This window comes from Triturus cristatus, chromosome 5_2, assembly GCF_964204655.1.
Source record: "Triturus cristatus chromosome 5_2, aTriCri1.1, whole genome shotgun sequence".
Classification (NCBI taxonomy): Eukaryota; Metazoa; Chordata; class Amphibia; order Caudata; family Salamandridae; genus Triturus; species Triturus cristatus.
This window is the reverse complement of record NC_140588.1, coordinates 794,608,668-794,635,194: the sequence shown is the minus strand read 5'-3', so window position 1 is coordinate 794,635,194 and position 26,527 is coordinate 794,608,668. Positions and strand designations below refer to the sequence as shown.

Sequence of the window (26,527 nt, the reverse complement as noted above, 5' to 3'; positions counted from 1 at the left end):
GCCCTTCAAGGTGGTCGAGAGGAAGAGCCCCGTCACCTACCTGATCGACATGGAGTCCCCGAGGAACCCCCTCCGGGTCCTACACGCCAACCGGCTCAAGCCCCACTTTGCCCGAACTGAACTAAGCCTGCTGCTGGCTACCGACGATGGGGGCGAAAGCGACTCCGAGCCCCTACCAGACCTCCTGGGGTCCTCGGGCCAAGACGGCTCCTTGGAGGGCGTCCACCTCTCCGCCACCCTGACACCCGAACAGCGCCATGACTGCCGAAAGCTGCTGCAACCCTTCGCTGCCCTCTTCTCTCTCACGCCCGGGGTGACCCCCTGGTGCGTCCACGACGTGGACACCGGGGACAGCCCCCCTGTGCGACACCGCGCCTACCGAGTACCCGACCGAGTCCAAGCCTGCATACAGACCGAGGTCTCCAAGATGCTCGCCCTCGGAGTCATCGAGCCATCCGACAGCCCGTGGGCCAGCCCTGTGGTCTTGGTGCCGAAGGCCACCGCCCCCGGCACCCCCCCGGAACTCAGATTTTGTGTAGACTACCGGGGCCTGAACGCAGTCACCAAGACCGATGCCCACCCCCTGCCACGGGCAGACGAGCTGATCGATCGCTTAGGGGCCGCCCGCTACCTAAGCACCTTTGATCTCACCGCTGGGTACTGGCAGATCAAGCTCACCCCCGGCGCCCAGGAACGATCCGCTTTTTCCACCCCCGATGGGCACTACCACTTTCGGGTGATGCCCTTCGGTATGAAGAACGCCCTGGCAACCTTCCAGAGGCTGGTGAACAAGGTCCTGGCCGGGCTGGAAGCTTTCAGCGCGGCCTACCTCGACGACATTGCCGTCTTCAGCAACCACTGGGCCGCGCACCTAGGCCACCTCCGAGAAGTCCTGGCCGCTCTCCAAAGGGCCGGGCTCACGATTAAGGCCAGCAAGTGCCAGATCGGTCAAGGATCTGTGACCTATCTGGGCCACCAGGTGGGGAGTGGCCAGGTGGCGCCCCTCCAGTTAAAGGTCGATGTCATCCAGGCGTGGGAGCCCCCCGCAACCCAAACCGCTGTCCGGGCCTTCTTAGGCCTCACAGGCTACTACCGGCGATTTATTAAGGATTATGGCAGTATTGTGGGGCCCCTCACAGAGCTCACTTCCAAGAAACAGCCCAAGGCGGTGCACTGGACGCCCCGCTGTCAGACCGCTTTTGAAGCCCTCAAGGCGGCTATGTGTGCTGCCCCTGTGCTACAGGCCCCTGACTACAGTAAGGAATTTGTGGTCCAGACCGATGCCTCGGAGTACGGGGTCGGGGCGGTCCTCTCCCAGATGGACACCGAGGGCCACGACCGACCGGTGGCCTTCATCAGCCGCCGACTGCTGCCACGAGAACAGAGGTGGAGCACCATCGAGCGGGAAGCCTTCGCCGTGGTATGGGCTCTCAAGAAGCTCCGGCCCTACCTTTTCGGCACCCACTTCAGAGTCCAAACTGACCACCGGCCCTTGCGGTGGCTGATGCAAATGCGGGGCGAGAACCCCAAGTTGTTGCGATGGTCCATCTCGCTGCAAGGGATGGACTTCACCGTGGAACACCGGCCCGGCAACGACCACGCCAATGCCGACGGCCTGTCCAGATTCAGGCCGTCGTAAGACTATCCCTACTTAGGCAGTGCCCCAGTAGGGATAGTCTGGGATACCTATAAGGCTTTTTTAAGGGGCAGGTTTACAGCAATTCAGTTATATAAAAATAAACAGCGAAGGTTGGAAATTACCAGTATAGAAAACAAAATCCAGTGTCTGGAACATAAAATACAATGCCAGGAAGTAGATTATGAAGCAGGACAACTAGAGATCCAAACCCTTAAAGTGGACTTATTTTTGGTAATAGAAAGAAGGCTGCAAGAGAGATGGCAAGCCAGCAAGTGGGCCCATTTTAATTATGGGGAGGGTTGTGGCAAGCTACTTGCCTGGAAAATAAAAAGCGACCAGGCCAGAAGTTTCATAAAAGAAATTAATCATGACAATGCTGGAGGACCATCTATAGTGGGGGCTAATGTAGAGGATACGCTGCTAAATTACTATGAGAAACTATATAAGGAGGATCTTTGTATAACAGGGAAAGGGGTATCAACTTGGCTTGAGCAAGAACTCCCTCATCGGATATCGGAACTCGAAAAGAGCCTTATTAATGAGACAATTACAGAAGAAGAAATAGAAAATGCCATAAAATCAGGAAAATCAAGTAAGGCACCGGGGCCTGATGGGCTGCCCTTGGAAGTCTTTAAGAAATTAGGCAAATATTTGTTGTCTGCGATCAGCGAATTATTTATGGCCATTTTTGAAAAGGGTGAAGAGATTCCTCCCTCGTGGAATGAGGCCATAGTGACTTTGATTCTCAAACCCGATAAAAAACCGGACTGCTGCGACTCATATAGACCTATCTCACTGCTAAATTCGGATTATAAGATCTATTAAAAAATATTAGCAGATAGGCTTAACGGAGTAGCCGAAGTACTCCTCCATGAAGATCAAAAGGGGTTTGTACGAGGAAGGAATATCAAGGACTTAACATACAGCCTAATAGGCGCTATTGATTTAGCTACAGTAGAAAACGCGCCATTAGCGGTCATTACAGTGGATGCAACCAAGGCATTCGATCGGGTGAACTGGTCGTACCTAAATGAAATATTAACTCTGTCCAATTTAGGAGGAAATTTTTGCAGGGCCATAAGACAAATTTACAAAAACCCTACAGCAAAAATCCTAATAAATGGGAGGCTAACGGAAAAATTCAATATTTTTAGAGGGACGAGACAGGGGTGTCCGTTATCCCCCCTGCTCTTCAACTTATACATTGAACCTTTGGCAGAAAAAATCAGGAAGCATGAGGAGATACTCCCCTTTTGTTCCAGGAGTTGGGGAAAAAAAGTGGGGTTATATGCAGACGATCTGGTGGTTTATACCTCCAACCTCAGTTCCGCACTCCCGAAAGTGTATGAGTTAGCAGAGGGATTTGGAAAGATCTCAGGATATGAAATCAATCAGAGGAAAACTGTCATTATGGCCTGGAATATTACTACGCAAGACAACTGTGTTAAAAAAGAAATGCGGTACTTGGGTATAAAGATCACGGAGAAAATAGAGCAAATCCCAGAATTTAATTTCCAAAGGGTCAACAAGGATATAGGGAAATTACTTATGGGACGGTCCCACCTGCCTCTATCTATCTATGGAAGAATTAACATTGTTAAAATGACTATCCTCCCCAAGATTACTTTTCTCTTCCAGAATATCCCACTGGCCTTTAAAGATGAGTGGCTAAAAAAAATACAATCTAAAATATCTAGTTTTATTTGGGCCTCTAAAGGTGTGCGTATTTCGTGGAAAAAACTAAGACGTAAACATGAGAAGGGGGGCCTAAAGTTGCCAGATTTAATATACTATGCCAGGGTCTTTTTACTAAAAGGTGGAAAAGCGCTATTTAAGGGACCAGAGGATTCAGAAATAGGAAGGATGTATACAGCAATGCTAAAAAATATAAAAGGGGGAGAATATGGTTTTATATACAAATATGGTGATCCGCGTTTCTTTAAAAAAATTTGTTTAAAGAGTTTACGGAGTCTAGCGGAAACATGGTATAAAATTAGAAGAGAATTAAAAATTAGCTATTATAGTGGGTCTGCGCCAATTTTCAACTCCCCTGGATCCCCAGAATGGACAAGAGACTGTATGGCACATCCATTAAAGAACGCAGGAATTACCGAGTGGAGCCAATTGATAAGGGGAGGGTCCTTAATCCCCTGGGAAGAGATCCAAACACTGTCTAATGGTCAGATTTCAAGATTCAAGTACTTGCAAATGCTGAGTTGGAGTCTCACTGACGGCTGTGGAGCAGGACTATCTAATAAATTGGAAGAGCTTTTTTTAGTTAGGGGACCTGTGAAAAGAGAGGTTGCAAAACTCTACTGGTTACTAATGGAGATTGCGGATGGTGATTTTAATATGCCAGCGGAGCTGTGGGAGAAATGCTTGCCAGGAGAACAGATTCAAGATCTATGGCAAGTATCATGTGATTTACTATATACCACAGTTCGGCCCGCAAATTTAAGGAGGAACCACCTCTTCTGTCTTCACAGGGTTTATTGGACTCCGTTCAGATTGTCTAAACTGGGGAGTGGAACACCAGCTAGATGTCCGAAATGCAAAAAGGAAAGAGGTGATGATATTCATATGTTTCTCCTTTGTCCGGAGATTCAAGGATTCTGGCTGGAAGTAAGTGATACGATCTCTTCTATACTTGGGGAAGTATTCGAGGTGAGCGAATTAATGTTTTTTTTTGGGCTTACAAAGAATTATAGATCTCTTCCAAATAATTCGAGAAAATTGATATTTCTTTTAATACTGCTGGCGCGGAGGGAGATTTGTAAAAACTGGGTCAAAGAAATTTCCCCTAGGGCAACAGAATGGCTGGCTTCAATTAAATACATTAATAAGCTGGACAGAACACATAAATGTAAGCGGAATGCATTCTGGCTTTCTTACGAGGAGTGGGCACAGTTATTAACCAACTAAGTCCAATGATTAACCCCCTCTCCACTGTACTGCCAATAAACCCTGGAGGTTGCCATCCAGCTGGTTTAGGATACCAAAGGTCGAGTACAGAAGGCAATGGTGTAGAGGGTATCATGCCTGGTTGTCAAAAGATCACTTGAGGCGCTGTCGGGAAGTGATCATTGGCTTCTGATTGGTATACATCTGGGTAATGAGGACAAAAAAAAAAAAATGACCCGTTTGTCGGATAAGCATATTCAGTTTCCTTATGCAGGGGGAAGCTGGCGGGATTAGCAAGTGACCAGTAACAGAGTTCATCTCAATGGCAATGTCATTTTGAGCGGTGTCAGCTGAGCCAGCCACAGGATTCCTTGAAATTGCTGGACACGATACAGCAGGTGTTACACTATTCAGAATTGGCCAGATGTTGTAGTTTGACATTGTCCACTGAGATGTATCTGTTGTCTTTGCGCCCAGGAAGTGGAGGTAAAAAGACTGTATGAGTACCCTTCACACCAAGCATTGGAACCGGTGCACGATAAGAGGGGCCAAATAATTTTTTGTTCTCCACCTTCTCTTGGACCAGATCTCCAACTTTGGGTAGCCAGCCGGCCACCGGAATCTGCCGTGGTGCATCAGTGGCAGAAGGTAAATGTTCAGTTGCAAGATTGTCACGGGTCTCTTGCAAGTCCTGAAACATAGTAGAATGATGATCTACGTCAAAGGTTGCAGCAGCTGCCGCCATGTCTAGACCATCAAGGTCTGGAACAAACATTTTAAATGCCAAAGAGCATTTCGTATGGGGTCCACCCACCCAGAGATCGTCTAGGGAGGTTATTAAGTTCATGTTGCACACCATACAAGTGGGCCAGCCAGTTCCTGCCAGTACCTAAGCTGTCAAGGATTGCTTTAATGAGGGGGGTGGCCTAGTATGAATATAACTAGGACTGCAATATGCACTGCTATATAGTTATTTCAAACATTTAATTCTTTTTTCATCAATTGACAGTGATCATATACATTTTTTTAAATATGAATTTCAATAGTTACAGGATATACATGATCATTCAATGTATATACATTTGTACACAATTGTTAAACGATAATAACAAATCAAATTACAAAACATGCACCCAATGCATTTCGGGACATTCATGGTCCCTTCATCAGGGGTAAACTGTAAGAAGAAAAGGAGAAGGTATCAGAATCTTGCACATTGCGTGATCAGTGGATAGTAGTTTGAACTTAAAATTAGGTATACGATACCTTTTTTGGTGTTCGCTAGTGAGCGTGTTCATTTTCTAAAAAATAGCATGAAAGTGGAAGTTGAGGAGAACTTGTCTCTCTAATTGTTTCATTCAATTCAAAGCGCATTAAAATACCCAAATTCATACCTGGTCGGTTGTATGTGGTTCTGTATTGCGTGGTGTGGCACAATATCAGGTCTGCGAAAATAATAACTAAGTTTTAGCTATACTGTATGGAAAGTCACAGGTGGTAAACGCTATAACTAAAGCGAAGCTCACCTTGATTGAAAAAGTGCGAATGATGCGAGAACCGTTTGACTTCGAGGGAACCAAGGCCAGAAATAAATGTGGACCGTTACCTATGAAATTGTCTGAAATAAAAAGAAAGAGCCGTACGTTTCAACTAAGGGCAAAGATTAGACCCGTTTCCAACAATAGAAGTAAACGGGGAGATTTGCTTACCGGGTCAACGGAACAGAATAACGTTGTAAGTTTCCGCAAGTGCTCTCAACCGCGGTGTACTAACTGATCAGTTTCCAGGAAGTTTAACGTCACGCCGTAGGCGTAGACATTAAAGAAAGACTCAGTGCTCGTCAACAATGAGATGTAAAATCATAATCAGTGTTCTGAAATCGACGATAATAAACTTTTTTTAACGAAGATTAAAGCATGTGAATATTCCGAGTTTGTGCTAGGAATTAAAAAGATGTCGAGCATAACGCGATAATCTAGTGTAAATAGAAGCTTCTCAATAAAGTTATGTGCCGAAAAAAAAGGATTCTCATAATGGGAAACTAAGCAAGATAAATGAATGTTATTCTGTGCTGTGGTATCCACTATATGGGTTCTAACCTGTTATTAAAGGATTTTTGCACATTATTCCACATCATTCTCTCTCTTGAACCAAGCAAAGGTACCCAAAAATGTTGGAACTGCATTCATTGCAACAACGCGATCATAGGAGATATCTTACTGCATCCATCTACAGGCCAAAAGATTAAGATACATAGCAGTACAACATGTAATTCTGAAAACGTAATCTATACCATTAAGTGCCCATGCGGATTACTATACGTCGGCAAAACTGAGAGAAAAATGAAAATTCGATTAACAGAACACAAAAGCAAAATACGCACCAAAAGCACGACTTCAAGCATAGCAACACATTGGGAGGAATCACGACATCAAATTGCCCAACTGAAATTCCAAATCATTGAAGAAGTACCAAAGCGCATAGATCGCGACAACTCTAAGTATCTACTACAAAGAGAAGCATTTTGAATCAAGAAACTTAAAACCCTTACTCCGCATGGACTCAATGATAAATTCGAGATGGCTTGCTTTCTCTAGATAAACATTATTATTTGATAATCAGACCCCACCTTGGGATCCCAACTCATTTTGAAATTACCCCCATTTAAAACGCATTTAACCCACATTCATCCCATACCCGATATTCTATACATTACCACATCTAACGGTTATGATTATGGTACCATAAGCTTTGTTTTAGATTAATTACTATTAATATGTTCACATGAAAATTAATATGTTTACATGAAAATTAATAATGTACTCAGTTAAAGAGGTCGGAATTATGTAAACATGTAAATCACCTATGTATTTCATTGAATGATGTGGAATAATGTGCAAAAATCCTTTAATAACAGGTTAGAACCCATATAGTGGATACCACAGCACAGAATAACATTCATTTATCTTGCTTAGTTTCCCATTATGAGAATCCTTTTTTTTCGGCACATAACTTTATTGAGAAGCTTCTATTTACACTAGATTATCGCGTTATGCTCGACATCTTTTTAATTCCTAGCACAAACTCGGAATATTCACATGCTTTAATCTTCGTTAAAAAAAGTTTATTATCGTCGATTTCAGAACACTGATTATGATTTTACATCTCATTGTTGACAAGCACTGAGTCTTTCTTTAATGTCTACGCCTACGGCGTGACGTTAAACTTCCTGGAAACTGATCAGTTAGTACACCGCGGTTGAGAGCACTTGCGGAAACTTGCAACGTTATTCTGTTCCGTTGACCCGGTAAGCAAATCTCCCCGTTTACTTCTATTGTTGGAAACGGGTCTAATCTTTGCCCTTAGTTGAAACGTACGGCTCTTTCTTTTTATTTCAGACAATTTCATAGGTAACGGTCCACATTTATTTCTGGCCTTGGTTCCCTCGAAGTCAAACGGTTCTCGCATCATTCGCACTTTTTCAATCAAGGTGAGCTTCGCTTTAGTTATAGCGTTTACCACCTGTGACTTTCCATACAGTATAGCTAAAACTTAGTTATTATTTTCGCAGACCTGATATTGTGCCACACCACGCAATACAGAACCACATACAACCGACCAGGTATGAATTTGGGTATTTTAATGCGCTTTGAATTGAATGAAACAATTAGAGAGACAAGTTCTCCTCAACTTCCACTTTCATGCTATTTTTTAGAAAATGAACACGCTCACTAGCGAACACCAAAAAAGGTATCGTATACCTAATTTTAAGTTCAAACTACTATCCACTGATCACGCAATGTGCAAGATTCTGATACCTTCTCCTTTTCTTCTTACAGTTTACCCCTGATGAAGGGACCATGAATGTCCCGAAATGCATTGGGTGCATGTTTTGTAATTTGATTTGTTATTATCGTTTAACAATTGTGTACAAATGTATATACATTGAATGATCATGTATATCCTGTAACTATTGAAATTCATATTTAAAAAAATGTATATGATCACTGTCAATTGATGAAAAAAGAATTAAATGTTTGAAATAACTATATAGCAGTGCATATTGCAGTCCTAGTTATATTCATACTAGGCCACCCCCCTCATTCATTTCACGTGCTACGCAAGCACATGGCAATTTTGCACGCTTACCGCTACAAAATCAGTTCTATAATTTAAAACGAGTGCGCTCACCACCTATTTCCACGTTAAGGATTGCTTTAAGTCACGGTTCATTCCCTCCACAATTGAGTTGCCCTCAGGCTTGTATGGAGACGAAAACTACATCAGCACCCCCAAAGACCCCATTGCATCCTTGTACGCCTTAGAGGCGAACGATGGACCTTGGTCAGAATGGAAGGTACCACAGGCAAAAAATCCCACAAAGACACGGAAATCCCTGATGACATTTTGAGCGTCAGCACTGTGTTGTGGCCAAACCCAAATGAAACGTGTGCACGAATCAATTGCAACTAAAATGTTTTTATAAGCAGCATCTGAAGAAAATGGACCACAGTGATCAAAATATACACAGCCAAAAGGCTTATTAGGAATGCATAGCTGTGTTTGTGGTGGACGTGTAACTGTAGATGGTTTAATCTACTGACAAATGTCACAAGACAGTACATAATTACGAGTCTGTTTATATAAACCCCGCCACCAGTAACGTTGCTGCAAGATAGAAACTGTCGGAGACCCGCCAGCATAGGCCGAAGCCAAGCCTTCGTGTGCAGCTGTTATCAAAGAAAGTTTGCGGTCCGCATTGGGAATCAGCCGATCGCCAACGTCATTTATTCTTACATAAGGAAGTTGGTCGGGACTTAAATGTTAAGAGTACTTTGAAGGGAATCCTTGCAGGTAATTACCACCCTTCTCAGTAGCAGCAATAGCTGCCAAATTTCATTATCTATCTTAGTCATGGATCTTGTAACGGCTGCAACTGAACACGTGGCTACTGCTGATTTGGCTGCTTCATCAGCCAAACTATTACAGACAGCGTGTGCTCCCACACACTGGTGGCCAAGAGTATGTATAACATGTGTGAGGGGCAGACGTTGTTTAAGATCTGCCACTCGAACCCAAAGCATTTTATGCTTAATTGCGTTGCCTTTGGAATCGCGATAGTCATTCTGAGACCAAAAGAATAAGTTGCCATTAAAAGACTAAACACAGTAATAAAAATCACTTACAATGAGATTAGTCACTTCAGGATCCGCAAACTCGAGAGCAAGCACCAACGCGCGCAGATCAGCCAATTGGGCGGTACAATCACCTAGCGCCTGCGTAAGAACAACAATGGACTTAAACTCACCGTTCACTATGGTACCTGCCACAGTAGCACAGGCCGCCGAATAAGCATGTTGAGACCCGGTGGCCGGTTGCGCTGAACCATCGGTGTAAATGATACAATTGTACTCCTCAAGTGGGCGCATTGACAGAGGAGGAGGATGAACAAATTCATACTGCAAGAACTCCTGAGTCTGAAGAGAGGAGTCAAAGATAAACATAACATCTGGAGATGTCAAAGAGGTAGCCCATTGTATCCAACGGGGGTGCAGAGCTTTAGAGTTTGGTACACTTGCCTTTGTCACTGCCTCAAGTGCACGGAATGGTGTTACTACCAAAATGCGCTTCCCCTGTGCCAGTGCAAGTTCCTTCAGGATCGCCATCTGTACAGCTGTTTCAACAGTGGAAAATCGCAATTCGGCAGAAGTGTACAAATGTGATTTGTAAGCAATAGGTACTGTGTCACCTTTATTAAACGTTAGGTAAGTAAAACCCACTGCGCCTGGTAAGATTCGTATCACCAGGTTAGTGTGGTTATCACATGTTAACAAGTATTTAGATTCAAGAATCCGGAAGCCAGCAGACTTTTGAAAATGTAGGTTGTATCAAAGCAAAAAGAGGCTTGATACGCTGGGAATGTAAGACCGCCCAAGGTTAAAAAATCCCAGCAAAGACTGAAGTTTTTTCAGGGTTGTCGAAGGTCGCAAATGTGCGCATTTCTCCAGGAGGTGAGGCGCTAAGCCCATACCTTCATTATTGAGCACATAGCCCAAAAACAACACTGTATATGCGATGTGTGATTTAGCAAAGTTAAATTTGTAACCGTAGTCCGCAAACAAAATAATGATGCGGTCCACTCTGCAAAAATGCGGCCATAATTCGTCGTCCGTGAGATAAATATCATCAACGTATGAGTACTGTTGGAGCCGGCCTCGTGGCGTGGTCCTGTTCCCCCTCGCTAAGCCGCACGAGGTCCCATGCACCTCGGGGCTCCTCCATTTTGGATTGTACGTGACTCTACGTCACCGCCTACGTGACCCCGCTCCACCCGGCCTCGGTCCCAGCGAGGCCCGACATCAGGGCACCAACCCCTGGCCCGGGGGATACCACGTGAGCACCTCCCCACTCCCGGCGGAGGGCAGTATCGATGCGACCCCCAACCGTCCTTCCACACCTAGGTGCGATCGCCCCACAGCTCTCTTGGGCCTGGCGCCTCTCCTGCTGGGCGTCTGGCCGCTCCCGACCCGGCCTCTCCGCCCCCCCCGGGCGCAAGGGTCCGGACATCAAAGGGCTCCAGACCTATATCTGGGGCGACCCGACAACAAGACGGTAGTTGTATCCCGGAGTCAAGAGCCCTGCTGATCGGATCGCGGCTGACCCTACGGAGAAAGACTCATCCCGGAACCACGCTCTGAGCCCTGCTGACTACGTCGCGGCTCCACCGTGCTTAAAGACCTTCACGAACCTTTGGGGCCCTGCTGACGCTGTCGCGGCCTGACCTTGTTGAACTTGCCATCAGAGCTCAGCTGACCTCGTCGCGGCTTGACCGAAGCGGACCTACCACCGGAGCCCTGCTGACTGTGTCGCGGCTCGACCCAAGCGGAACTACCACCCGAGCCCTACAGACACCGTCGCGGCTCTCCACGTCCGAGCTGCTTTGAGACCAGCACCTGCCGCTCCGGTCCCTGGAGCCTCCTTCGGCCTAACGCAAGGTCTGGCGCAGAGCCTTCCCCGTACCAGGCTGGTACTAAGACTTTCCCGCTACCCTGTCCCTACAAAGACATTGAGACTCTTGCTGGATCTCTCGATCCCCCTGTAAATATCTTGAATGTGCTACTGTTGATAAAATACCTAGATAAAGCAACTGACACGGAGTCCTGTGTGGTGGTGTTACTGGGCCTAGTACGATCTTAGGAGAAAGACCTCCCCTAGGAGGCTTCTCAGCGGCGCTCGGCTAGAACTCTGCGGTAGGAAGGTGCCCCGGAGTGGTCCCCCTGACCCCCCCCGGTGGTCCTCCCTCCAACATTTGGTGGCCAGCGACGGGATTCGAGCCAGACGCAATCGTACAGGCGAGTAACGCACCCGCTGCCTAACCAGACGGAAAAAGAAAGAGAACCATGAGCAGCCAAGAAACAACCGTGGCCGCAACCTTCCAGCAAGAAAGGTTGGAAGAATACACCCACAAAGAATTGAAACAATTCTGCAAGGACAAAGGGATCCCAACCACAGGATTGGGCACCAAGGAAGAAATGCAGAAAGCCCTGAAAGCCTGGGCAGAATCCGAGACCACTCCACCCCGAGCCGAAGGGACCTCGGCCCGGGGCGGAAACCTGCCACCAACCATGACCCCGACAGATGGAGGGCGAAGCATCCCGGAAGCCGGCCTATCCCCCGAAGAAATGCAAGAACGGGAGAGGGTCCGGACACACGAAATGGACCTCGCACGACTCCGGCTGGACGGTGAACTCCTGCTAGCGGAGAAGAAACTAGCCTTGGAACAACTACGGCTGCAGGAGGAAATCGAAGAAAAGAAACGGCATCGAGAACTAGAAGAGAAACGGCTAACCCTCGAGCACGAGAGGGGCCTCAAGGAACTCGAGCTAAAATCCAAAACGGGGGAGACCAGCACCCCCGGGGCACGGGACGCTCTGCCACCAACCGAACCAAAGGTTCATATCCCCAAGGATGTCGTCAAGGAATACTACAAAAACGACGACATCCAGCAGTGGTTCCGAGCCTACGAGGTAGCCATGACCTCCCATCGGGTACCCCGGAAGGATTAGGGTGCCGGCCTATGGGGGAGGTTCCTCAGCGAGGGCCGGGATACCCTGCTGCAACTCCCCGACGCGGTGATGACATCATACGACCACATGAAAGAAGCCCTACTCACACGCTACGGACTATCAGCCGAGATGTACCGGCAGCGCTTCCTGGACTGCAAGAAGCTCCCCGGTACCACATGGGTCGAATACGTGGACTTCTTCAGCCGAGCCTTTGAAGGGTGGATAAAAGGGAGCAAGTTCACCTCGTACAACGAACTGTTCGACCTCATTGTCTGGGAGCACCTCGCCAACAACTGCTTTGTGGAACTAAGGCAACACCTCCTGGACAGTAAGCTGACCGAGCCCCGGAAGCTCGCCGCCGAAGCCGACCGATGGGTCAACACCCGGGTCCCCCGGAACCCCGTGGGGGACTACCAACGGAGTACCACGGGACCTCCTCGCCAGCGGGGTGGGGGAGGGGGGTCCCACCGCAGTCGAGAATTCCCGGCCGGGCCGCCCAGAAGCCCGCCACGAGGCCAAGCCGCCAACCACACGTCCCCGACCATGGTCCGGAGAGGGACCCCCATCGCCAGGCCTGGACCCCGACCAACAGTGACCTGCTTCGGCTGCCAACAGACAGGCCACTATGCGAGCGACCCAGCCTGCCCCGTGAACCGACGGAACGGGACCACTGGGCCCCCTCCCCGACAAATAGCCGCCGCAGCCCTGGGGGAAGGAGAGGAAGAGGAGGAAAGCCGCGAGGACGGGACCCCCGAGTGGGAACCAGCTGCCATGTCGCTCGTATGCCTGGGGCCCCGAGAAATGGTGCCCCGAGCTGCCCTCCCAAGCAACACCCAGAAGTACCAGCAGTGGGTCACCATTAATGGACAACGGGCCGAAGCCCTCCGGGACACTGGGGCCAGTGTGACCGCTGTTCGCTGCCACCTGGTGACCCCCGAACAAATCCTGCCGCATGTCCTATGCCCTGTCCGGACTGCAGACAACACCGAAAGCATGTGCCGGATGGCCAGGATCCCCTTCGAGTGGGGAGGAGTGTCAGGCACTCTAAAAGTAACTGTCCGCGACGACGCCCCGGTGGACTGCCTCCTGGGGAATGACCTAGAGAGCTCCCCCTGGGCCCAGGTGGAGCGCCGAGAGCATCTGGGGATGCTAGGGCTGCCCGAGTGGGCCTGCGCCACCACCCGGTCCATGACCGCCCAACCAGCCGCGGCCCCCGACGAGCCTACGAGTCAAGAACTGCCACCCTCATCCGGCACGGAGAAACCTGACGATGAGGCCGGACCCCCCGAACTTTCCCCCGACGAGGCCGCCTCCCTCAGCGAGATCCCCGAGCTGGCCCAGTGGCGCCACGACGGGGGCCCCACCCGCGAACAATTCCAGCAAGAGCAGAAGGCCTGCCCGTCCCTCGAGAGGGCCCGACAGCAAGCGGCCGCCCAGGCCTCGGGGGACCCCACGGGAACCCACTGGATCTATTGGGACAATGACTTGTTGTATAGCGAGCAGAAAGTCGCCGAACTGGGAGCCGGCCGGGTGTTGGTGGTTCCCCTCCGATTCCGAGAGTTCCTCCTGAACCTGGCGCATGACGTGCCCCTCGCCGGACACCTCGGGCGAGACAAAACTTACAGCCGCCTAGTGACCCATTTTTATTGGCCCCGAATGCGGAGAGACGTGGACCACCACTGCCGGTCCTGCCCGACCTGCCAAGCTAACGGAAAGACTAGGGGTCGAGTCAAGGCCCCCCTCCAACCGTTTCCATCCATCCACACCCCGTTCGAACGAGTGGGGATCGACATCGTGGGGCCCCTCGACCCCCGAACCGCCCTGGGACACCGCTTCATCCTGGTACTGGTCGACCACGCCACCCGATACCCCGAGGCCATCCCACTCCGCACTGTGACAGCTCCAGTGGTGGGCCGGGCCCTGATGGGCATCTTCTCCAGGGTGGGGTTCCCCCGAGAAGTGGTGAGCGACAGGGGTACGAACTTTATTTCAAAGTACATGAGATCCCTCTGGCAACAATGTGGGGTCACCTACAAATTCACCACCCCTTACCACCCCCAGGGGAACGGACTGGTCGAGCGGTTCAACAGAACCTTGAAAGGGATGATCAAGGGCCTGGAGGAGCCCCTGAGGAGGAGATGGGACGTCCTGCTGCCCTGCCTCCTGTTCGCCTATCGAGAGGTACCACAGAAATCCCTGGGCTTCAGCCCCTTCGAACTATTGTATGGGCATCCCGTCCGAGGGCCCCTCAGCCTGGTCAAGGAGGGCTGGGAGGCGAACGTCCAAGATGCCCCCCCCGACGTCTACCGGTACCTCCTGACCCTTCGGAACCAGACTCGGAAGTTCCGGGCCCTGGCAGAAGCCAACCTCGAGGCCTGCCAAGAAGACATGAAACGCTGGTATGACGAAAATGCCTCGACCATCGAGTTCGAGCCGGGCCAGCAAGTCTGGGTCATGTCGCCCGTGGACCCCTGCGCCCTGCAGGACAAGTGGACCGGGCCCTTCAAGGTGGTCGAGAGGAAGAGCCCCGTCACCTACCTGATCGACATGGAGTCCCCGAGGAACCCCCTCCGGGTCCTACACGCCAACCGGCTCAAGCCCCACTTTGCCCGAACTGAACTAAGCCTGCTGCTGGCTACCGACGATGGGGGCGAAAGCGACTCCGAGCCCCTACCAGACCTCCTGGGGTCCTCGGGCCAAGACGGCTCCTTGGAGGGCGTCCACCTCTCCGCCACCCGAACAGCGCCATGACTGCCGAAAGCTGCTGCAACCCTTCGCTGCCCTCTTCTCTCTCACGCCCGGGGTGACCCCCTGGTGCGTCCACGACGTGGACACCGGGGACAGCCCCCCTGTGCGACACCGCGCCTACCGAGTACCCGACCGAGTCCAAGCCTGCATACAGACCGAGGTCTCCAAGATGCTCGCCCTCGGAGTCATCGAGCCATCCGACAGCCCGTGGGCCAGCCCTGTGGTCTTGGTGCCGAAGGCCACCGCCCCCGGCACCCCCCCGGAACTCAGATTTTGTGTAGACTACCGGGGCCTGAACGCAGTCACCAAGACCGATGCCCACCCCCTGCCATGGGCAGACGAGCTGATCGATCGCTTAGGGGCCGCCCGCTACCTAAGCACCTTTGATCTCACCGCTGGGTACTGGCAGATCAAGCTCACCCCCGGCGCCCAGGAACGATCCGCTTTTTCCACCCCCGATGGGCACTACCACTTTCGGGTGATGCCCTTCGGTATGAAGAACGCCCCGGCAACCTTCCAGAGGCTGGTGAACAAGGTCCTGGCCGGGCTGGAAGCTTTCAGCGCGGCCTACCTCGACGACATTGCCGTCTTCAGCAACCACTGGGCCGCGCACTTAGGCCACCTCCGAGAAGTCCTGGCCGCTCTCCAAAGGGCCGGGCTCACGATTAAGGCCAGCAAGTGCCAGATCGGTCAAGGATCTGTGACCTATCTGGGCCACCAGGTGGGGAGTGGCCAGGTGGCGCCCCTCCAGTTAAAGGTCGATGTCATCCAGGCGTGGGAGCCCCCCGCAACCCAAACCGCTGTCCGGGCCTTCTTAGGCCTCACAGGCTACTACCGGCGATTTATTAAGGATTATGGCAGTATTGTGGGGCCCCTCACAGAGCTCACTTCCAAGAAACAGCCCAAGGCGGTGCACTGGACGCCCCGCTGTCAGACCGCTTTTGAAGCCCTCAAGGCGGCTATGTGTGCTGCCCCTGTGCTACAGGCCCCTGACTACAGTAAGGAATTTGTGGTCCAGACCGATGCCTCAAAGTACGGGGTCGGGGCGGTCCTCTCCCAGATGGACACCGAGGGCCACGACCGACCGGTGGCCTTCATCAGCCGCCGACTTCTGCCACGAGAACAGAGGTGGAGCACCATCGAGCGGGAAGCCTTCGCCGTGGTATGGGCTCTCAAGAAGCTCCGGCCCTACCTTTTCGGCACCCACTTCAGAGTCCAAACTGACCACCGGCCCTTGCGGTGGCTGATGCAAATGCGGGGCGAGAACCCCAAGTTGTTGCGATGGTCCATCTCGCTGCAAGGGATGGACTTCACCGTGGAACACCGGCCCGGCAACGACCACGCCAATGCCGACGGCCTGTCCAGATTCTTCCGCCTCGGCGAGGAGAACCCCCAAGGAGATGGGTGACTCTCCCTGCCTTCAGCTGGGGGGGACGCGTGTTGGAGCCGGCCTCGTGGCGTGGTCCTGTTCCCCCTCGCTAAGCCGCACGAGGTCCCATGCACCTCGGGGCTCCTCCATTTTGGATTGTACGTGACTCTACGTCACCGCCTACGTGACCCCGCTCCACCCAGCCTCGGTCCCAGCGAGGCCCGACATCAGGGCGCCAACCCCTGGCCCGGGGGATACCACGTGAACACCTCCCCACTCCCGGCGGAGGGCAGTATCGATGGGACCCCCAACCGTCCTTCCACACCTAGGTGCGATCGCCCCACAGCTCTCTTGGGCCTGGCGCCTCTCCTGCTGGGCGTCTGGCCGCTCCCGACCCGGCCTCTCCGCCCCCCCCGGGCGCAAGGGTCCGGACATCAAAGGGCTCCAGACCTATATCTGGGGCGACCCGGCAACAAGACGGCAGTTGTATCCCGGAGTCAAGAGCCCTGCTGATCGGATCGCGGCTGACCCTACGGAGAAAGACTCATCCCGGAACCACGCTCTGAGCCCTGCTGACTACGTCGCGGCTCCACCGTGCTTAAAGACCATCACGAACCTTTGGGGCCCTGCTGACGCTGTCGCGGCCCGACCTTGTTGAACTTGCCATCAGAGCCCAGCTGACCTCGTCGCGGCTCGACCGAAGCGGACCTACCACCGGAGCCCTGCTGACTGTGTCGCGGCTCGACCCAAGCAGAACTACCACCCGAGCCCTACAGACACCGTCGCGGCTCTCCACGTCCGAGCTGCTTTGAGACCAGCACCTGCCGCTCCGGTCCCCGGAGCCTCCTTCGGCCTAACGCAAGGTCTGGCGCAGAGCCTTCCCCGTACCAGGCTGGTACTAAGACTTTCCCGCTACCCTGTCCCTACAAAGACATTGAGACTCTTGCTGGATCTCTCGATCCCCCTGTAAATATCTTGAATGTGCTACTGTTGATAAAATACCTAGATAAAGCAACTGACACGGAGTCCTGTGTGGTGGTGTTACTGGGCCTAGTACGATCTTAGGAGAAAGACCTCCCCTAGGAGGCTTCTCAGCGGCGCTCGGCTAGAACTTTGTGGTAGGAAGGTGCCCCGGAGTGGTCCCCCTGACCCCCCCCGGTGGTCCTCCCTCCAACAAGTACGCATCTGGGTTTATGCTGTCTAACAAAGAGACAACACGGGCGGCGAAAAAAGCCCGGGGCTGTGTTTGTAGCCCATTGCTAATCGCCGGAATTGTTTCTGTTTTCCGCCGGCTGTGAATGCCGTCCATTGACTGCATGCAGGGGACAGATTATGACTGAAGAAGCCATTGGAAATGTCCAGAGTTGTTTTATATTTTTTACGAACAAGATTGTCTACAAGAGCAAAACTATGGGTATTCTGTACCGCAAAAGTGCGACAATGAGAGTTCAAATGCCGGTAATCCAAAACTATGCGGTACGACCCATCGGGTTTGGTAACGGTTAAAAGAGGGTCATTCATTGGTGACACACATGTCTCAATCACTCCTTGATACTCTAACTGTATCAGAATCTCAGAAACTGAACCTTCGCTTCCCGCTGGAGAGGATATTGGAGTTGTGGCTGTGGCATAGACCGCAATGGTATCTCATAGGGTGGAGAATCTTTATCCCAGCCCACATGAGTATGGTACAGATCTGGTGCAAGCACCAAAGCCCATTCTTCTGCAAAAGCCTCTGCATGCTCCTGGGGGACGTTACGTGAAAAACTCAGAAGTATCACATCCTCCCCTTTCGGAGCGGCCAGAACAAAAGGTGGGGGCCAATCTGCCTCTACCAACAATATGTCATAAGAAGAGGTTAGGTTCTCCTAAAAAATCCCTTTAATAACACATTGAATGTTACCTTCAATTAGAAAAACTATGTCATATAGTCTGTCAGGGGGAGCCACTTGAGTGTCAGCCGTTTCAACTGTAATGAAAGTCTCAATTGCTGTCGCCTCCAGAAATGGACGTAGTGCCTGCCACACTATGGTAACTTCCGCTGCACTGTCGAGCAGAGTCACTGCCCATGTTAAATTCAGGAGCCGGGTTATCACCGTCTGTGGCATATCTTGCTGTTAAAGCTGCAACTTTCTTTTTCTGAAACTGAGGGCGCTGATAAGAAAAATCATTGTGTTTTCCCTTGCCGTCAGTCTGTCGAGGCTGCTCACGTCCTTGTAGTGCACCTCGACCTCTGCCGCGATCCTGACGCTCCCCTCCACCGGCCTGTGAGCCTGATGTTTTCTATGAAGAACGAGGAGAACGCAGATCAGGAACCTGAAACCTGTCAGGGGACCTAATTCTCGCGCGGTCGCGCAAATCATAAGTGCGCTCACAAGACTCCGGTGTCGGTGACGCAGCACGCAATCCCTGTTTCTGTTGTTGCTTTCCCTGTTTCTTTGTTCTCCAATTCTTTTTTATAAAAGATTGGACGCTCGTCTTTATCAGACTGAGACTTTTGTGGTGTTTGCGTTTAAGGTGGTATTTTAGCAAAAGGCTTAACACCAAACTATTGTGGCCAATGGTTTTATAAGCCTGAGCAATAATTCTTGGTAATTCGCATGGCTTTTCATCCTCTGGGACCAGAGCCAAAGCATTAGCTACTTGAAATTCACTGCATCTCCCTTCACGTTCGCAAGTATGAGATCAGCAACTACGCCGAACACTCCCACTAACCTCATCCCCAACTCAACAGCCGCTTCAGGGCCGTGCTCATCTTGAGCACGCTTAATCACGGAGGGGAGTGCGGTCATTGAGGGAGTGCCAAAACATTTCGCATAAACTGCTGCAAACACTGTTCCCAATTGTTACAATCGGGAATCAAGTTTTTCTGCAAACTTATAGTCAAAATCCTGTGTTTCTCTACAGGAGAAGTATTCGGAAATACCGCCTCCAGCTGGTCAAATTTCTCAGCAAGACAAAGAGGTAAATCATCCTTATTTTGAGGACTCTTGCCCATTACCGAATTAACCAAGACGGGACTAATAGTGACACCGCCAGGTCCAGCTGGTTGCGCCGCAGCTCCATGTGGTCCCACCTGGACGTTGCATGTGATGTATCGTATAACAGCTCTATGCACCTGTATTAAAGAGGTCTGCATCACGCGGAGTTCCGCTATTTGAACTGCCAGATAACATGGGTGTGGGGTGTACCCAGCCAAAACGGGCCAGGTGGCCCCACCAATAGATAAAGGGCCTAAATGGATCAGAGTCACTGGGTGTGGGAGGACACCATTAAACCAAATGTGGTGTTGCCATGCCATTAGCGGAACTTCAAGATTCCTACAGGGTCTATAAATATTAGGAAGGCGCGTGGCAGTGTATGCATGGAACAAATTATCAGTTCCATCCACCGCCGGAAAAGTGACCCAAGAATAAAATACTTCAAAGTGGTAAGCTGCATCAGCTTCTACCACAAAGATAAGATCGACACCCGCGTCTGGCACTCCATATGCGGCTAAATGAGCCTAGAGCGCAGCGCGGCTATGTGCCGGAATAGCGAAAGCCATGAAGACAAAGAACGTTCAACAACCTAATGCGTGGCTGCGCAATAAAGGGTTAACAAATAAGAGAAAAAAACCTTTTAAAAGTATCAAGCTCGAAAGAACCTATGAAAACATCAACATAGGAGGTTACACCGTCACAGTTGTTTCCGGAAACAGAAGTGAGGGCATTGTGGACAAGCACAAGCACTACTCAAGCGTCTCGCAGATAAGAACCAGACCAAACGTTGGTGGCGCCATGTTGCAGGGATTCCGCACATATACAGAACTATGCGCAGGAAACCAGGACCTCGTTGTATAGTGGTGTACCAACTTCACACCTTAGTGCCCAAAATTCCAATCCGACTAGATATAGTGTCTCATTCGTTCTCCGTACTACAGCGCAGCTACCAATGATTAGACAACTCAGAACATGTCACTCCGACTCTTTAAGGAATCGCGGGAGCAAGAACACTCTTTCGCTCACTCACTTATACTTGTCCACAACATGAGTAATCAGAGACACGGTATAGTTTAAAATGTTTATTTTAACTAACGTGCTCTAAAATGCAGTACACATGCTATTACTAACAGCAGAATGCATAAACACAATATAGTGAGCTTTGTTACAATTCCATAGAATATAAATGGGATATCATTTTATAAAGCTGGTGGAAAACGGCCTACTGTGCCTTGCCACCCTCCCTGTGCTAGGAACTAGTTTATCATCAGACAAGATTACCTCTGGGCTTTGTCAGGGGGACCCCATACCTCAAAGTCTAGAAAGGTTTTTCTCCAAGTGTCTCTAATATGCATGCATGCAATATTAAAAGCACTCGATTTTCAGCAGTGCAGCTGTGTTTCGTGTTATGTCTAGGTGCGGGGGACTGACCAGAGCAAAATAACAAGGGACATTGTTTTTGACCTTGTACATCCTGTGCAGATGAAAACCACAGAGAACAGCAAGGAACACGAAAGGTGAACAGGCACAAGCAGGGATTTGCAAAAACAAAGTCGTGTAGAAACGTGCGCAAAAGCAGCAGCATGGCAGCCAAGCTTGTGCTAACTTAGCCATGTCGGCAATGAATCCACCAACCTCACTACAAAGCAGAGTCTTCATGTAGCTTCTATATGCCACCGACACTCTAACCTCATGCACCTAGTAGTGGCTTGATGGAAAAGTAAGCTCATACACAGCTTTCTTCTTATGAACACTCATATATGTAACATCCTCAGCTTCAAAGATGTTCCATGTGTGAGGCTACAGGATTTCAGTTAGAGCAGCCTCCTAGTTCTCTTGTAGGTGAATAGGCTTGGATAGCGCCACCATACAATTTGAAATGTAGTTATTAGGGAATTATATAAAAAGGACCCGCCTCCATAATGTTTCAAAGAAACCTATACTACATCCATGTAGACTTATTATATCCTTTATTTCGTCTGTAGAAGTCCAACTCTTTAGAAGTCCACCCCTTCCATTTAACTAGAAAATGTCTTTGACACCACTGCTCTGACACTTTGTCTATATGGTACACACAATCTTGATCTGGTTTTGTTTTTTAACTCCTTGGGATAAAAACTCTCTTTAACATCTTCCCCAGCAAATTTTAATACCTGCATGCCACAGAATATGATCTATCACATATTACACATGTATCTCATCAGCAGGTGAAGTCTGTTCATTGCCTATTTTTTTTTATTTTTTAAAAGAACCCTTTCCATCTAGATATTCCGATATAATCTCCCTTTTTGAAGCCACTATTTGTGACTGTGTTGTTGTTGAACATGAGGCCTTAACTGGTTCTCCATATTTTGAAGGAGTTTAGCCGTCACTTATTGCATTGATGTCGTAATGTTTCTATGGTGGGTGCGGTAATACATATCAGTGAAATCATGTAAGTGCTCAATGTAAAGCTATGTCTTCTGACTGATCAAAACTACCGCTAAAGTCCATTCTTCAGAGCTCTACTGAACCATTCGATGTTAGCCGACTTCACTTTTTTGTTCATAACAAAATGTTTTACTCCTTATCTGTTCAGCCAAGCTCTTGACTGTTCTAAAACTCTTTTCCCCTAGCTGTTTGGACATTTTTGGGAGTCAACCCTGTACATGCACTTGAATTCTTTTTCGACAGTGCTCGCTGATTTATCTTTTAAACTGATCATATAGGCTTACTTTGACCACTTGTCTATAACCACTAATGTAAATTATACGTCATCATTATCCCTTGCATATTGTTTCATGTCGAGGAGGTCAGTTGCCATTGATCATCGATCTGCATGAAGAGCGCAAGACGCCTATTGAAGTGCTTTCTAGCACTCTTATGTAATGTGTAAGCATCTTTCTACTGATAACCAGCCAAGTACATCCTTTTATTACATGCCATTGTCACAGCTTTTGCAATCTTTGCACAAGAAGTGTAGGCCACTTACCCTAATGCATAGTGATAAACTCATTAAAAAAACTTCTGCATCATGGCCTCCTCAAACCAAAAATGGCATCTCCCCAAATCGTAATGCCATTTTTTTATTTTTTTTTAACTGTTTTTCTTTATTATTTGAAACAAAAGAAGAACAGAAAATAACAACACAACGGTCAGCAGGTATGCCTCACATAGCATCCGAAAATAAACTGCAATTAACAGACACAATTGGTAGGAATACAGAGTGTGTATTGTTGCATTTTTCCTTCCTGGGTCTCTCGTCACAGCAATGCCATGTTTCTTTAAATAATTAAGATGCTGAGACTTGGTTTTCTAGAACTTGAAAGTGTATGTTATTGAATATGAACACATTTGTTTATTGAATATGATTCAATTAAAACCACATTAGGGCATTGAGTATTCTAATATATAGGATTTTAGGAATAATGAAAAAGTATATATATAATGAAAACTTCAAAAATTGATTCTTATGCAAATTAGTTTCTTGGGTCCAAAATGTACTCACAGACATTTAAACAGCCTTCCAATTCCTCCTAGGGGCTCAAGAAACTTCTGCTCTTTTCAAGGTTGTAAAAGTCTAGCAGTGCCTTCCTTAGTTCTTAGTCTCATCACCTATTTCACATGACGTTACAGCACACAGCCATCGGCCCAAACTTTCAGCTGCGCGTCTTCCTCGGGATCTGCGTGAAGATTGTTTATTCCACCTCCAGGCAGCTCCAACTCAGAAAGCTGTAATAGCACAGAGTATTGGAGAGGCCAGGTGAGGGAAAGGTAGGAAGGGGACTGTGGGGAGGGAGACCTGTAAAAGAAAGTTAAACACACGCACAATACAAGTTATAGAATAATCAAAACGATAACTTAATACTTCTTAAGTTAACTGTTTGTGAACATCCCATACACAAGGAGAAGTACTGGTAATGCTCTAGTTTCAATAAATAAAGATATATTTGCAATCCACAAAGTCAAAAGGATAATACCGTGAAATTAAGGAAAAAAACTTAGAGACTACATAAGGAGTTATGCTGGGTAATGCTCCTTAATAAATAAAACCCCTAACGGCAATAGAAGCAAGGAAATGCGTCAGTTATACACACACACAAATATTTCACCCGTGCGTGGCCAAAAACACATCCGTTCCTCTTCACACGTACGTGCGCTTGTTTAATTCACAAGTGCGCCATACACACATCCGTATCTCTTCACTCGTGCATGCGTTGATACGAATCACTAATATGTAATTAATACCCCAGTTCCGCTTTCACTCGAGTGCGCGCTTGTTAAAATCACAAGCGTGTTATTTCCATAAGTATCAGAAATAAAATTAAATCACCGACATTCACATGATTGTATAAACGGAATCACCACCTTCGCATGATTGTTTAAACTGATGCCATAAATAACTTCAATGTGAACACTCTACCATGCCGCAAGTGGAATGCTCCAGCCTTCTGGAAGGAAAGATCATGAAATACGCTTACCGCTAAGACTGGGTCGGTTTTAGTGTAGTAATCTGTGAGTCAGATTACGTATGTTATAATCTTGTATTCAGAAGGAGAAAACAAAGACCCTGTGGTAAATAATTTAATTACCGGGACTTAATTTGATGCGGAAAATCTATAACAATAGCTCAGTAAAATAAGAGGCAGAATCCGTGGTATTAGAGGTTCGGAACGGGCTTTATTCCATAATCAATTTAAATCGATGATCTCCATATTCCATCACCACGAAGGTTCAGGAAGTGAAGACCCAACTTTATTGACAGGTAATCATTTTTATACAATAGGCATTACAGTGAAACAGATGGAGGAGGCGTAACAATTGATAGCAAAGATAAGACATACATGCGTAGCAAAAATGGGTGTAACTGGGTGTAACTAAAGAACGTCATTGGATATGACGTCATAAATGGGTGGTTCCATGAAAGAATTTCGCAATGTCAGCAGAAATACTTGGCAGAGATGCGCACGCAGCAGCATGACGTGTGACTGACGTGTAACTAGGGGGTGAAGGGGACTTGACATTTAGCTCTACATGTGGAGACAGAAGTCTGGGGTTATGTCAACCTAATCCCAAATCATATCTAATATCCTATGTTTAGAGAACTATGTTATCCAGAAAGAAAGGTCTTCTTAGAGTAGAATCTTATTCTATACTGACTATACTGACTGTTAGTGCGTGTACAAGCGTCTAAGTGTCTACACTAGATGCGAGGGCCGAAATCTTTCATAGTAACAGGACTATGAATTACTTGCATGAAGACAGAGAAGCCGGGCCTTTTGCTCGGTAGCTGAAAGAATGTTTACTTTAAACTACTAGACAGGAATGCATTGGATAGGGAGCGGAGCAAAGCAGATAATCTTGAAGGTGAAATACAGTTTTTGGCAGGCAACAGGCTGGAGTCAGGCACCGTTAGCCGCGCAGGGAGTAGGACAAAGTTCATGGGTACAGATGCGAGCTCGGACTGGAGCTTTCAGAGGCAGAAGGCAGGAAAAGGTTTGATGGCAGAATCAGGGCCTACTCGTCTGAACTGTAAAAATGGGATAAGTGAACCATATAAAGCCGGTGGCCTTTCATACTTAGGGATAGAATATCCAGCCCATTCATGGCGGATCTGAAAGAGGACATGTTGGCGGTGGACGCACATGTGTTTGCGTCTTCATAACTGGAACTGGAGGGAACATACATGTACTTGTGATTTATACATGAAACCGTTGGGGTCCAAGATAGGGGACATAACTGACTAGAAAAATCCATATTTCCACATTCCCTCCTTGTCCCCTACTTGCCCGTCAAGAGATATCAATCTTCATTAATCCATCGATCTGTTCATATAGCATCATTTGTTCTTCTTTCTTCTTCCGTGATGAATGAAATCTTGGTGTTGGAATACACGATGTGGCACACAGACCACAGATCGCTGGTCCACATTGTAGGCATAAGCAGCAACTGAATAGTATGAGAAAGCCAATACCTAGGAAGGATAGGACCTTCCATCCAAAGGTAGATAATACACTCCAAAACCAACCGGACCAAGTCCAGGTGCCTGGATTCTGGTGTATCTGGCTTACAATCTTATGAAGGCGAGTTATGGCTTTATATACAGATGGCGAATTTTCTGGTATGAAAATGCAACAGTTTGATCCGATGACCCTACAAGCTCCGCCCCTATCGGCCAGGATGACGTCAAGGACAAGACGATTTTGAAGTACAACAATCCGCATAGCAGACTGCTCTTCTGTTAAATTGCCTAAGGCGGAAATAGTTTCGTTCACTACTGCTTCAAGGGTTCTGGTTAATCTACGTATCAGCTTACTATTGGTAACTGTACCTATATAGGGAAAGAGACCTTTATTGAAATCTGTGTATTTTTCCCATGCTGTCTCAGTGTAATCGACTATTGGGAGATCTCTCCTTTCTCTATTGTGTACTAAATGAGTATTTCTGTGATAATCAGGAGGAGCTAGGAAAACAGGTGGCAAAAGGAATCCGATGTAGCAGGTACCATCCCAATCTAGTGGCAAACGTATGTATGCCGTCTGACCACATATGAAGTAGGAATGGCGGGAAGCTTTAAATGTAGACTTGCCTTGATCACTGAATTCTATTACAGTGGTGCATTTACTGTGGCCCATGTGTATAGAGCCATTCTTTCTTATGCATAATTCACCTTTAACTGGAAATACTGACATAGCGGGCAAAATTGGGGCAGCTTCAGATTCAACATTCAAGATCAAGAGATTGAGCGTAAAATTACCTAATCCATACACTTCATTTTCTAGATCAGTTCCTGTTCTTTTGGGAAGTCCCTCCTTGTTGGGGTGGCAGACTTTGAGTAAAACTA

The 26,527-nt window shown here is 48.5% G+C and overlaps 2 long non-coding RNA genes across 2 annotated transcripts; one reads left to right on the top strand and one right to left on the bottom strand.

Annotated features, from left to right (window-relative positions):
- Positions 1 to 5,804: 5,804 nt before the first annotated feature.
- Positions 5,805 to 6,159, bottom strand: LOC146829277 (uncharacterized). Its single transcript, XR_014961948.1, has 3 exons — positions 6,067 to 6,159; positions 5,935 to 5,985; positions 5,805 to 5,841 (listed from the first exon to the last, which is right to left on the bottom strand). It is a non-coding gene; the product is annotated as an uncharacterized LOC146829277 (long non-coding RNA).
- A 1,611-nt stretch (positions 6,160 to 7,770) lies between these two features.
- On the top strand, positions 7,771 to 8,292 carry LOC146829276 (uncharacterized). Its single transcript, XR_014961947.1, has 4 exons — positions 7,771 to 7,847; positions 7,939 to 8,030; positions 8,112 to 8,162; positions 8,256 to 8,292. It is a non-coding gene; the product is annotated as an uncharacterized LOC146829276 (long non-coding RNA).
- The last annotated feature ends 18,235 nt before the right edge of the window (positions 8,293 to 26,527 follow it).